The sequence below is a fragment of the Neofelis nebulosa genome, chromosome 5 (genome assembly GCF_028018385.1).
Source record: "Neofelis nebulosa isolate mNeoNeb1 chromosome 5, mNeoNeb1.pri, whole genome shotgun sequence".
Taxonomy (NCBI): domain Eukaryota; kingdom Metazoa; phylum Chordata; class Mammalia; order Carnivora; family Felidae; genus Neofelis; species Neofelis nebulosa.
In genome coordinates, this window is record NC_080786.1 from 144,601,671 (window position 1) to 144,616,784 (window position 15,114).

Consider the following 15,114-nt stretch of genomic DNA (forward strand, 5'->3'; position numbering starts at 1 on the left):
TTTAAAAAAAAATGTAATGTTTTTATTTATTTTTGAGACAGAGAGAGACAGAACATGAGCAGGGGAGGGGCAGACACAGAATCCAAAGCATGCTCCAGGCTCTGAGCTGTCAGCACAGAGCCTGACGTGGGGCTCAAACTCATAGGCTGTGAGATCATGACCTGAGCCAAAGTCAGATGCGTAACTGACTGAGCCACCCAGGCACCCCATTTATTTCTGCCTTTCAAATGACTTTATCAAATGACCTAGTATCGTATTATGTTGACATTAGGTCTGCTAAAATTTGAAATTAAAAGTCTTGAATTAGTGAGCTCTTTTTATAATGTTGGTAGGAGTAAAATGGGTACAAACTTTCAGAGAGCAATTTAGCAAAATGCATCAAAAGATTTAAGTATACATATTCTTATAAGTTCTTATTTATAGATTTATCCTGCAACGTGCCCTAACATGGAAAAATGTTAGATAAATGTATTTATTGCATATTTTTAGAAATGATTGTTCAAACATGAAAAAAAAGCGAAACTTCGACAATTGAATGAGATTATCACTCAGTGGGTGGGATTGTTGTTGTTATTCTTATTATTTAAATATATTTTTTAATGTTTATTTTTGAGACAGAGAGTGTGAAGGGGAAGGGGAAGAGAGAGGGCAGGGGAGAGAGAATTCCAAGCAGGCTCCTTGAGCGTAGAGCAACAAGGGGCTCGATCTCACAAACCGTGAGATCATGACTTGAGCCGAAATCAAGTGTTGGACCCTTAACTGACTGAGTTACCCAGGCACCCCTGCTGTTAAACGTTTTTTAAACCTCTTCCATATTTTGCAAATGGCTATAATGATCATGTATGCCTTTGGTAATCAAAACCAAATAAAACAATTTTATATTTTTATTTGAAAACTATAATGAATTAACATTTTTCTTAAAACAGTTTTCCCTAAGTTTTTGGTAGTGGTTTTACTAAGTACGGAAAACGTTTATAAGTCACGTTGTTGCGTAGTAGGTCTTGAAAAAATGATTCATCTTGGTAGAGTCAGCAGTCCCAAGGACAGCATAAATCAAATCAACAAATGTTTGCTGGAGTTTATACCTTGGACTAAGCTCTGGGAAATATCTGCAAGTCAGAAATTCCCACTCTTATCAGAAGCTACCCCCAAGCTTAGGTACTTCCGTGTTACCTTCCCATTGTGTGATAGATTGCACACACATACACATACACAAATTTTAATTTATATATATTCATATCCTTGGAGAATGATGGCTTCCAGTTTCATTCAGATACCTTACGGAAGGGTAATGTGAGGCACATAGTACAGAATATAACACAATATTCTCTAAAAGGAGAATAATTTGTCTTCTCTTGGGCATAATGGATGCTGAGAGTGACCAGGTCATGTTCTGCCTGTGTCTATGTCTATGTGGCAATGCCTGTCTGTCTGTCCATCCATCTATCTACCTATCTATCATCCATCTATCATCTATATATCTATATCCATACCAGTTTTTGAAAGGGCTCTTTGACTGGGTGCTTGATCACAAGCCCTGTTTTGAATCCAGAAACTATATTCTGCAGGAATTACATATGCAGTCTGGATGTCTGTTCATCTGCTCCCTTTAAAGTCAGCATCTTATGTGGGTTAAGAACAATATTTGTTTTCACTGAACCTATTGAATTGTCCTCGCTCAGCTGTACCTCTCAGCTTGAGTAGTTCTGTCTCCATCTCTGGGACACTGCTTACCGCTGCTCATTGGTTATTTCAATTTATTCGAACCTTGCTCCTTAGAATGATGTGTGGCCTCAAAAGAAGCCAGTAGGAGGTGGGCTAGAGTAATGCTTTGTCTTTGCACCAGGTTGTGCATATATGTTTCTTTATTTCCCTACTAATTAACTACGGAGTTAATTATAAAAAGGAAAGGAAAGCTAAATTGTTTTTAAGGACAAGGATTCCTCTAATGTCCTCCTCCTGAAGATCTACATACTAGTGTTAGATCTAGCTTCCCTTGTTCTCCAGGGGAAGCTTTTCTTACCAGAATGTCCTTTATTTAGAGGCTGCTAATCTTCAACACCTCTCTTTCCAAATTATTTCCCATTGGAAAGTAGTTCTTGACTCAGACAAGGGAGACATCAAAACTCTTGGCCCTGGAATTTTTATTTTCAATATGTTATTTGGCCGACACCATTTCTTTTAAAGAAACCAATATTTCACAATAAAAAGAAATTAAATAAAAATCCAAATTTCTGAGTCTTCTAGTAAATCCAGAGCCTCTTACAATGATGCACTAGAGTTGACAAGGAGCCGGGTCCTATGGATTGAGCAATTGCTTTATTTGTGTAGTTACCTGATCCCTATAGGGTCTGAGTTTGAGACATTTGCCCAAGACACCTCCCTTTCCTCGTCTGCATTAAAGTTGGAACTATCAAGTTTGTACTGTTCCCTTGGGTTCCAGGCCTGGTGATGACAGTAAATTTTACTTTATGGTGCAAGTCCAATAAAACATAAGAGTGGAAAGTGGGAAGAGGGGAAAGCCAGTTTTCCCCTAGTGAAGGAAACTATTAAAACATACAGACAGGCACACATGCACACACACACACACACACACACACACAGACACACACACACACACACACACACACTTTTAACAGCTACGATTAATTTTATGGAAAGAGTACAATCAAAAGCCTAAATAACAAAAGAAGGCAGTAAGACCAATTATTTTGTTTATTTTTCTTTTTCTCCTGGCGCCTCCTGAAATAATAAAAAACCCATATATCCATTCATTCATAGCCCCGTTTTATGTTTCTGAGGTCTCTTAGGTGAGGTTTCTCTCTAGGCCTTGGGGCTGGTGCCTTAAGGAGACAAATCTTCAGTTACTCTATTCTTTTACAATATATGCAAAGATACATTTTTATACCACAGAAAACATAAAGAATATGAAGTAAGGATAAGAGGAGAGGTGCAGATATAAAGTGCCATTCCTTCTCTTTCTTAAGTTTTTAGAAAACCTTACATCTCAATTTCCCTTTTTCCAGGTCACATAAATGCTTTTCTCAGTGTCCCACCCTACTCTTGCCCGAGGCTACTCTATACTGGGATGTTAGTTTTTCATACAAGGTCTCACTAAAAAATATTTGCTGTGTGTTCTCAGGCTGTATTTATGCCATTTTTCACACTTCCCTTTATCACCAAGACTTTTACTATTGCTAAGGTTTGTTTTCTCCAACAGCCTTGACAAAATGATAGCTTCCTGGCTTTCATTGTTCACCTGGGAGAGCTCCAGTTGTGTCTTAACAAATCTGAGAGTCCAGCTATGTGTCCCACACTCTTGTTTTTCTCTCCTATTTGCACTGATTGGAAAGCATGATGTACACTCTGTAGTCAAGAAGAGTAAAGTCTCGGTTGGGACGGCACAGAGAGAAGTACCCACAAGGACTGTAGTTTCACTGAAGACCCCAGGTTAACCTCCTGGTTAACCATCTCAGGCTCACTATCAAATAGGTTGCGAAATGAATCAGTTTTCCTTATGATACACTTTAGAACCATTATCTTTTAAAGCCTCCCATTATAGTAAAAGAATAATGTTATCTTGACGTAAAGTATTTTCTAACCCTGACCAAGGAAAACTATGCTTTTACACATAATGCTTCGACCTTCTGGTTCCCCTTACAAATCCAAGAGAAAATTTTGAAAAAAAAATAGACCCATAGAAATGTAGTCACAGGCAGGAACTTCCCTGGATGCCTTGAAGAAGACACTCTAATGGTGTTAAGGGCTAAAATCTTTGTTTTTTTAAAGTAGTTTTTTTACATTTACTTATTTATTTTTGAGAGAGACAGAGAACGTGCATGCAATCAGTGGAGTGGAAGAAGAGAGGGAAAAAGAGAATCCCAAGCAGGCTCCATGCCACAAACACAGAGCCCCACGTGGGACTCAATCCCACAAACCACAAGATCATGACCTGAGCCGAAATCAAGAGTCAGACGGTAACTGACTGAGCCACCCAGGTGTCCCTAAAACCTTTCTCAGACATTGAGGACACAGGTCCTAGAATGTAAACAAGTGATGGTGGGGCCAACAATATGTTTACTGATTTAGGCGATGACCGTGGAAGCCCATTGGGTTACTGAGAGGGGAAAGGGCAGAGGGGTTGCTGAGAAGATAGTCCTACTAGCTCACAGCAATTCAAAAACCTAGAAACGGGCAGCCCACAAACAAGAAGCATCCAGAGACCAGTTCTTGCTGTTAGCAAGTGAGTCAAAGATGAAACATGAAGCTGTGTGGTAGCAAAGACTGCCATCCTGTTATAGGATTCAATCTAGAGGGAAAAACATGGCAGCCAGGAGGCCAACATTTGGGAGCACATAAGAGCTCTTTGAGAATGCCAACACATAGGCAGTATTTGCCAAGTCTGAGCTTCTATGAGTCTGGGTAGCAGAGGATAGAAGGGTGTGGTGAGGGAGAGAGAAATGGTTTTGTGATTTTTGTCTTTGTTGTATTTTCAAGGTAGTGGGGATTAGCAAACATAAGCTACCATAATAAAAATAATCATATAGCTTACTTTAAATATAACCCCAAACGTCCCTACTGTGCTCTGTGGAAACAGAAGAGTTCTATTAATATTTATATCTAAATTTCACCCATTTAGAATTCGTCTTTCAGCTGTGTCGGGGCTTAGTTTTGTTTCTCAGAGTTCCTCTCCTTTACATTTGGGAAAATCTCTTACAAGCCCAACAAGAAACTTCCAGGAAATAATTGACTACAGCCACCATGCTTGTTTCTCCATGAGTTAACAATTTAGCCAGATGGGATGTGTAAAGCTGAACACTGTGGACAACTTACCATTACCAAGGAATGGCTTCAACTACATGGAGGATAAGAAGAATCATATCACAATGGCAGCCAACAGGAGCAGAAAGCCAAACACCTCTGGTTACTGAGTCTTGATATGGGAGGTGTCAGGGAAAAATAAAATGATCAACTACTGGATGGAACAACATTTTCACCCACAGAAGACAGGACAAGATCGGCTCCAATAGTGTATGTCAGTCCCTCATGGCCAGCAAGTCTCTCCAGTAGCCAAATGGCCTATGAAAATCCCTCTTGTGCCACAATAAGACTCCAATCCCTTCCCTATAGTGTCTGAAAAATTTAAATCTGGGGAGATGGCCAAGGGCCATTGAGGAATATGCATATACAGAACAAAGGAGCACTCACTGAACAGGAAACAAAGGATATTCCCATACAAGGTGATAAGCACAGGGTGGAAGGACCCTATCTCTTGCTAAGGAAAAGCTCTAGGCCCAAGGCCCATTCTTAAGTGGCCAAGTAGGGGTCAAAAGGTGAACATGAGATTGCCTTACCCAACGAACTGTTGTTCCTCTGGGAATGATTCCACTGGGCAAAGCATTTCTCCAGAATTAACTACCTAGCGCATTTAGGCTGGCAAAGCTCAATGGCAGATTATGGTGGAATGGAAGAAAAGGCCCACTGCTCAACTGGGTCTTCAATATTCTCACATAGGCTCTAGAAATAAGCAGTCTTACGTCTGTGGGTTTGATTTCCTTTGTCAAAACAAACGCTTCAGTTTTAACCAACACCTTTTTTTCCTATAAGAGATCAGACCCAAACTCTTGGATTATATCAAAACCAGAAAATTGTTACGCTCTTCTTTCCAGTCAACTTTCCAGATGCCTGAGCAGAAAGATACGCTTTCCAAACAAGAAGAACGATGTCACCATCAACAAACATCCCCCCCACCCCCGCCACCACACATACTTTAATTAAAGAAAACCAAGCCAAAACAAAATAAAAATGAAATAGAGCTCTTTCTTTATACCTTAGAGAAACCTCAGGGCAGAAGATGGTGTTCATTCTCTCAAAACCAAACAGGCTTTTGCTTAGGCTTAGATCAAGCCTACCTAAATAGCTCACACTAACTCACATTTCTCTCACTGATTATAAACTGAATTTGTAAACTTTGTCCTTTCTCTCTCTGGTTTCCTTGATTTTGATTCTTTATATGCTTCTCTTATCTTACTTCAACATTCTCCTCATGTTTGAAATTTCTTCGTTAATTGCTATGTATTATTCTAACATGTATGATTGAGCACAACTTTAATATGTGAAGTCATAGGCATGCCCACAGATCAGAAAGGATTCTTGCTTATGGGTAATGGGAACAATTCAAGATTCTTGCAATAAAAAGGGAAAGGTTGGGGGGAAATAGGCAGAATATGAAGAGCTCCATTGTGTTGGGCAACCATACATGGCCCATAAGGAAGTTTATGCTAAAGGAAAAGGCTGGATAACCAGGCACTGTTTTTATGACAAACTTGAACAAACCCCTTATTGTTATATAACTTATTCAAGACTTCAGAGTCCAAAGAGAAAACCTGAGATTTCCTGATCCTCATTCACATGTCTGCCAGTTGATAGCACCGGGGTGTGGCAAGAATGGCCACTACTTCCAAAGTCTATGCATATAAGAAATTCCTCCACAGGGAAGATTGAGGTTGTGATGTAAAAGAAGTTTGGTATTGGGTGGCCAAAAGTGACAAATGCTCACCAAGCAAGGCAAGTTTATCGGTCTCACAATTTTAACTGGACTTTACACTGGAGACTATCATACACCTATCAAAACATTGTCAATAATTTTTTTTAAATATTGATTCAAAATTTTGTCTTTAGAATCCTAGAACTTATCCTACATTTACCTATAAAAACTAGTTAAGGTTTGCATGACTATTGTTAGACCAAGAAAATGATCTTAGGATGAATCTTTAGCATTACCCATGTTTTTCAGAGTTTATTTATTTATTTTTGAGAGAGAGAGAGAGAGAGAGAGAGAGAGAGGGAGAGGGAGAGACAGAGAGAAAGAATCCCAAGCAGGCTCCATGCTGTCAGCGCAGATCCCAATATGGGGCTCGCTCTCACGAACTGTGAGATCATGACCTGAGCTGAAATCGAGAGTTGGAGACTTCACGGACAGAGCCACCCAGGCGCCCCTCCCATGTTTTTATATAGTCCTCATATCACCTATTTTGATGGTTCCATGATTTCAGCACATAGATAAGTCATAATGACATTCTGCTGCAGCCCATGCTCATGTATTGGCTATTTAGATTATTTTTGTTTTGTTGGTTGGCATGGGTAATAATATACTAGGTACACTTACATACATAGCTCCTTTCCTACTTTTAGATTATTTTGAGCTAAATACCCAAAAGACAAACTACAGTGCTAAATGTTATAAACATGTTAGCATATCTTGATTGGTATTAGCATATTACTTTCTAAATACAGTCAACATTTATAAAGTTGTTTTCAGTAAGGCATGCAAAGAGAAGATGGCTTCCAACTCATTGATGGAACGAGAAGTAATATATATGGCCCTTTAAAGAGAGAAGTTTATTGCCTCAAGCTCTATAGAGGCATAAAAAAAGCCCCTCTCCAAAATGCACACATTACACTATAAAGAAAAACTATCCGAATCTGATATATGGTGTAAGTGTATGGCTATCTTGACAGAAATCTGGCCTTGAAGCTCATAAGCAGTAACATGTTAGCACTTCATTACATATTATTGACTTCCGTTCATATTTGCCGGAAACCCCATTCCAGAACCACCTGCAACTGAATAAAGTGCTCAATCTGCATATTGGGGAAATTTTAAAAAATGACTGCATGAAATTGAGGCAACATCTGAGCTTGTGAGGCTGCTTATCACATTTAAGTTTGACACGACGGGCCTTTGAAGGCAGCAGAGAGCTTATGGTAAAACACGGCAGGTAGTAAGTGAAATTAAAAGCCAAAGATCACTGTAGCATAGAAGAGAGGCAGAGAGGGAGTGATGAAAGCAATCAACCAAATGTAACACGTAGGAGCTTGTTCCTTCAAAGCCATTTCCTTCCTCAAACGTCTGGAAAAACTACCTTAAATAATTAACAGAATTCTCTGTAAGCTTTTCCATTGTGTTAAAATCATTTTGTGTGTCTCTCCCCACTGTCAGAACGTTTGAGTAGATCTACATAACGTAGGGCAGAGAGAATTTTAAATCAGGTTGTCAGGACTTCATTTTCCCTTTGCACACCAGAGTTTACCTTTTGATGTCTGGTAATGGGACAAGATCACGGGATCCTTGAAAACAGGGTCTGTGCCATATTTTCTTTCTTTTTTTTCCTATGAATCCACTCCTACGTATTGACAAGACCATCCTTTTCCCACTGTTCGGCAGCACTATGGTTGTTGTAAATCGAGCACTCACAAGTGTCTCTCTTTATATTCTCTTCTCTTTTCCATTGATCTGTGTGCTTATCCTTGCACCCTATCACACTGTCTTTATTACTATGGCTCTCTGTAAGTCTTGGTCCCCGGCTGACCAAGTTTTCCAAACTTGCTTTTCTTTCTGAAGAATGTTTTCATTTACCAGCTTTACTGAGATATGATTTGCGTACCGTGTAATTCACCCAATTCAGTTGTGCCATTAAATGGCTTACGGTGTAGGCACAGACACGCACAAGCATCACCACCCTCATTTTGGAATATCTCCATCACCTCACCAAGAAATCCCGTACTCTTTAGCTATCACCCCCCCCCCCATCTTCACCTCTGTCCTGCCAATTCTAAGCAATGACTAGTCTGTTTTCTGTCTCTATAGATTTCGCTCTTCTGGACTTTCATATGAATGTAATCATTTAATACATGCTCTTTTGTCACTGGCTTCTTTGACTTAGTATGTTTTCAACATGGTCCATATTGTAGCATGCCTCAGCTTGTCATTACTTTTTAAGGCCAAATAATATTGCTTTGTATGAATATAATACATTTTGTTTTTCCATTCATAAGTTGATGGGCATTGGGGTCTTTCCCTTCCTTTTGGCTACTATAAATAACTTGTAACATATAAATTGTAGATTCTAACTTATATACATTATAGTATATTAATAGTATATGAACTGCTACAAACGTTGGTGTACAAATTTTGGAGAGGACATGTTCCTGTTTCTCTTCTGTATATACCTAGGAGTGGAATTGCTAGGTCACATGATAGCTCTTTATAAAGAACTGCCGGAATATTTCCTATGGCCATTTCCTACTAGCAGTGTAGGAGGGTTTTCATTTCTCCACACGCTGACACTTGTCACCTGTCTTTTTCGTTCTAGCCATCCTAATTTGGGTGAACTGTTATCTGGTGGTTTTGATATGCATTTCCCTGGTGGCGAATGATGTTGAGCATATATTCATGTGGTTATTCAACATTTTTATATCTTCCTCTGAGAAAGTCTATCCAGATCCTGCGCCCACTTTTAAACTGGGTTGTCGTCTTATCATTGATTTGTGAGAGTTCTTTATATATTCTAGATACAGGTCTGTATATCAGATATATGATTTGAACTTATTTTCTCTTATTCCGTGGGTTGTCTTTTCATTTTCTTGGTGATGTCCTTTGAAGGACAACAGTATTTAACTTTGGCAAAGTCCAATTTATCTATTATTTTGTTGTTTTTGTGGTTACTTATCCTTTTGGTGTCAAAGAACACTTGGACAAATACAGTCATGAAGATTTACCCATATGGTTTCTATCCTATTCATTCTTGTTTCTCAAATGCAGTCTCCTAAACAATTCAAATATGCTTAATACATGTTCACTTATTAGTCACTAACCACTAGAACTTTAAAAGGGATGAACAGAAAAAGTACGCTTTTCTTTTCAACACTGGCAAATTTCCACTATAGATCATTCTTCCCATTTGTTGTGTTTACTAATTATTGTAAATAAAACATTATAGTCCAGTTATATTGCTTATGCTTTGGTCTTCTTTTTTAAAATTTTTAAAATTTTTTATTTATTTTTTGAGAGAGAAAAAGAGACAGAGCACGAGCAGGGAAAGGACAAGAGAAAGGGAGACACAGAATCTGAAGCAGGCTCCAGGTTCTGAGCTGTCAGCACAGAGACCAACACAGGGCTTGAACTCACGAACTGTGAGATCATGACCTGAGCCGAAGTCGGACATTTAACTGACTGAGCCACCCAGGCGCCCTTATGCTTTGGTCTTCTTTGTCAAATTTGCAATTATATGGGAAAAAATTTAACCTGGAGTTAAAACATTCAAAATAGTCTTTTCAAAATGTAAGAGCTTAGTTTTGTTATTTTTTAAAGTATAAGTAGTTTATTGATTTTTCTAAAAGAGAAAAAGAAAAAAACCTGCTTTTTGGGCTCATTTTCCTTTTTTAGGGTATATTCTAAAAGTAATGATTTTAATAAACTCATGATATTTAACGTATTCAATCTTTATCAATGCATTATATTTTTAAGTTTTATTTATTTATTTTGAGAGAGAGAGAGAGACAGAGAGAGTGAGTGGAAGAGGGGCAAACAGAAAGGGAGAGAGAGAGAATCCCAAGCAGGCTCCACACTGACAGCGCAATACCCGATATGGGGCTCAAACCCAGGAACTGTGAGATCATGACCTGAGCCAAAAACAAGAGTCCAACTCTTAACGGACTGAGCCACCCAAGTGCCCAATACACTATTCTTGATTGTTCTTAATACAAAAAAAAAAAAAACCAACATTCTTCAAAATATTGACAATTGTTATTTTTCTGAACCTTGTTTCAAGGTACTGGATCAAGTATATCCTGTAATGGGGGGGGGGGAGGGAAGCCATAGAATATAAATAAAAAAATTTCAGAAAGATCAGTGAACAGTAAACTGCTGACAGCATAAACAGAGAATAATTAGTACAATGTACATGTACATACTGTATGTAACTAAACTTATCAGACCATTCTCTTCCTCTGTCCAATTTCATTTACATTTGGATAAAGCTAAAAGGAAAGGGTAATTCATGGATTTTCAACAGCACAGCAATGAGCAGCCGGAATATCAAATTGACAAAGCTCAGTATATAGATATCTCATTTCAGAGTTAGGTTTAATGTTGGGTGTTGCATTTAAAAAAATTAACAGACCAGAATAGGTATTTTTAAGAACACACAGAATGTATGAGTTCTGGCAAATATTTTGTGGAGGAAGAGCTGAAGAAATTGAGGGGTATTAATACAACAAATAGATAACTTCAGGGTAACATTACAGTTCTTTTAAATTTTGGAAAGTTGGCCTAAGAGAAGATGGAATAATGATTATAACAAAAGAAAGAAGTGGGGTTCATGGGTAGAAATTAGGAGGCAATGATTTATTCAACATAAATCAAATAATTTTATCATCAGAAGTTGTGTAGCTTCCCCAAGGAGTAGAGTAAGATTAAACTCTCATTCAATGATATTATTCAGAGACTCTGCTATAGTGTGATCTTCTGACCAGGTGGCTTTTAGTGCTTTGCCAACCTGTAGGTCCTCCAATTCCATGACATGTGTTATATAACCTTGTAGAACTTCTGAAGATATCATTGAGATCATTTGGTCCAGTCACTCCTCTTCTTAAGCTGGGGCAATACTACTGAAATATTTCTATCATTTTGGGTGTCTATCAGGCATTCGCGCCCAACCATCAGCCCCTAGAGAGCAACTCAACAGTCTTTGTTATTTTGGTAGTTTGATGATGTTTCTGATGCAATTTCTGAGGTGGAAAAAAAATGTTCCGCGTATTTTGGTGTCTTTAGAACTTAAAATAGCTGACATTTTATGAAGTACTTAGTTGTCTGACAAGAATCTACCAAACAGTCTCCCTTGAGGATTAGCATTAGATAGTCAGAGACTTTGAACGTCAAAGTTGGGTATGACTCATTGATAGATCATTTTTGCGTGACAAGTGCATTCCAACTTTAAACTTGTGCTTCCTTAGAGAGATCACCCTTTCCTCAACAACATTCTTTATTGTATTTAGCAATGTAGATTATTTTCACCTGATTTGACAGTATTATTATTTATATTGTATTATATTATATTATATTATATTATATTATATTATTTAGCAACATAGCTTATTTTGGCTAATCTAAGGTCAAATGATCACATATATAAATTTATTTTTCTTCTTCTCTTTCTTCTCTTTTCCTGCCCATCCTTTCCTTCTACTTTTGGTCAGTTGGTGATTATTTTTTCTTTTCTTCATCCTGGTAAGGTCTGAGCCTGGGGTCAAGGGTTATTTTTAACTTAACAATTAGAATAAATAAATCCGTGAATCAACATACATATTTGTTTTAATACAGACATCAGAAAACTACAAGAGCATATAGACTGAAATGGAAAAAAGGAAACAAAACTTAAACCAATAGATAACCCAAAACTTGAAACTGCCAAATTTGATTTTGTTCCTACAGAAAGGTGAACTAATCAGGGCACCTGGGTGGCTCTGTCAGTTAGGCATCTGACTTCGGCTTAGGTCACGAACTCATGGTTCGTGGGTTCGAGCGCCGCATCGGGCCCTGTGCTGACAGCTCAGAGCCTGGAGCCTGCTTCAGATTCTGTGTCTCCCTCTCTCTCTGACCCTTCCTCCCCGACTCAGACTCTGGGTCTTTCTCTCTCAAAAATAAATAAACATTAAAAATTTCTTTTTTAAAAAAGAAAGGTGAACTGCTAGAATGGGCAATATACATTATTTTGTTTTGTTCACTTGGAACTCTGAGGCTAAAGCATTAGCCACATTAACCCCTGTCAAACTCCTTTTGTTCAGCCCTATGGAACATTTAGTTCTCAGTTCCAATATGCAAATGCATCAGGAAGGGTGCTACATTAGTTTCCCAGCTCTGCCATAACACAGACTCATTGGCTTACCCAGCAGAAATTCATTTTCTCATAATTCTGGACGTTACAAGTCCAAAATCAATGTGTCAGCAGACTTGTTTTTTTTCTGAGACTTTTCTCCTTGGCTTGCAGATGGCCATCTTCTCCTCCTGTCTTCACGTGATCTTCCCTCTGGATCTTTCTATGCCCTAATTTCCAGTCTATCAGAGTAGGGCACACCCATATGACCTCATGTTACCTGAATTAGCTCTTAAAAGATTCTATCTCCAAATACAACTCTTATTTTGAGTTACTGGAGGTTAAGATTTCAACATATGGAGTTTTTTTTTTTTTAAGTTTCTATTTTAATTCCAGTTAATATGCAGTGTTATAAGTTTCAGGTGTACCATATAGTAATTCAACAGTTCCATACATCACACTGTTCTCATCACAAGTGCAATCCTTAATTTCCTTCACCTCTTTAAACCACCCCTTCTTCCTCCTCCCCTCTGTTAACCACCAGATGGTTCCCTATAATTAAAATTCTCTTTCTTGCTTTCATTCTCTCTCTCATTTTTTCCCCTTGCTTGTTTTGTTTCTTAAATTCCACATATGAGTGAAATCATATACCAAAGAGTGGTATTTATCTTTCACTGTCTGACCTATTTCTCTTAGCATTATACTTTCTAGATCCACCCATGTTGTTGTAAAAGGCAAGATTTCATTCTTTTTTAATGGCTGAATAATATTCCATCATACATGTATATAGCACATCTTCTCGATCCATTCATCAATCAGTGGACACTTGGGCTGTTCCCATATCTTGGATATTATAAATAATGCTGCTATAAACACAGGGGTGCATGTATCTCTTTGAATTAGTGTTTTTGTATTCTTTGGGTAAGTACCCAGTAGTGGATTGCTGGATTCTAAGAGTTCTATTTTTAACTTTTTGATGAAACTACACACTGCTTTCCATAGTGGCTGTACCAGTTTGCATTCCCATCAACAGTGCATGAGTGTTCTTTTTCTTTACATCCCCACTAATACTTGTTGTTTCTTGATCCAATAGGTAATGGGATTTTTTAAAGTTTATTTATTTATTTTTGAGAAAGAGAAAGTGAGAATGGAGGGGGGGGGGAAGGGGGAAAAGAGAATCCAAAGCAGTAATCACACTGTCTGTGCACAGTCCCACATGGGGCTTGATCTCACAAGTGAGATTATGACCTGAGCTGAAATCAAGAGTCAGATGGTACCTGACTGAGCTACCAAGATGCCTCAGTAATGAGATTCTTGAAAAAAAAAAATGGCATAGGAAAAACTGAACCATATAAAAATCAAGTACGGGGATGATATGCAAGCTGACTTGACTCTGGGGACACAAAGCTTAAGAGATCTTGTAACTTTCTAGATGTGGGTTGATTTGAACTGGGACTAGGGTGGAGGCAGGAAAAAATGTGAATAAATGGTCAAACAGTGGAGATGTAGTAATGCATAGGGTCCGGTGCATGTAGCCCCATTTAGCAGCAGCATATTTCTATCTGGACAATAGAAATGAAAGCAGAGTCCATTATGGCTTTCATATTTTGTGCCTACAGTATTGTGATTCCAGCGACACAAATGGAGAAACTGGGAAAGGGATTGTTAAGAGAGAATGACAGTGAAGTCAGCACCTGACCTAATGAGATGTAACGGGGGGACAAATGAAGGGAATGTTACAAAGGTGGTTGTCATTACAAACCAGAATAAGCTAGAATGGTGATATTGATTTTGGAGAGGGCATCAAGATAAAAGCTTAAATGTCAAAGTGGATAAGACTTACCAAAGAAAGCAGGGCACAGAGAGAGAAAAATAGAGGGCAACTGATGGATGTGTTGGCAATGTCCAGTGCTACCAGATGGGGCACTGACTACACATCACAGGGAGACTGTTGGAGAAGGAGATCTTCCAAAATAGTGTCATAGAAGTCCAAGTAGAAGGGTGTTATGAGAGAGAGCACTTGGTTAAGTGTATGGGCCTTTTTCACATGAAAGCAAATAACAAAGCAGAGGAAAAAAGTTCCTTGAGACCAGGAGTGATGAATGCTGACTTTTAATAAAGGTCTTTCACTTAATTCCAGGAACAAAATCCTAACTGCAGTGTAAAAGAGAATAAGGCATGGTGGGAAAATGGAGGCAGTGCAGGAGACATTTTTGAAGCTGTATGTAAAAGATGTGTTGTCAATAGCTAGAGGACACAGAAGAGAAAGCATAACCCCCCAACCCCACCCACCCCCCACGCCCTCACCCCACCCACCCCCCTGCCAAATGAGGGGATTTCTCTCTCTGTGAGAAAAGTATCCAAGCGGAAGGATCCCTGGGAAGCTGGATGGATTTAAAGCGCACGTAAAAGGATAAGGCATGTTTCTTCCCCTTCCCATGCTAACCTCCTCATCTGG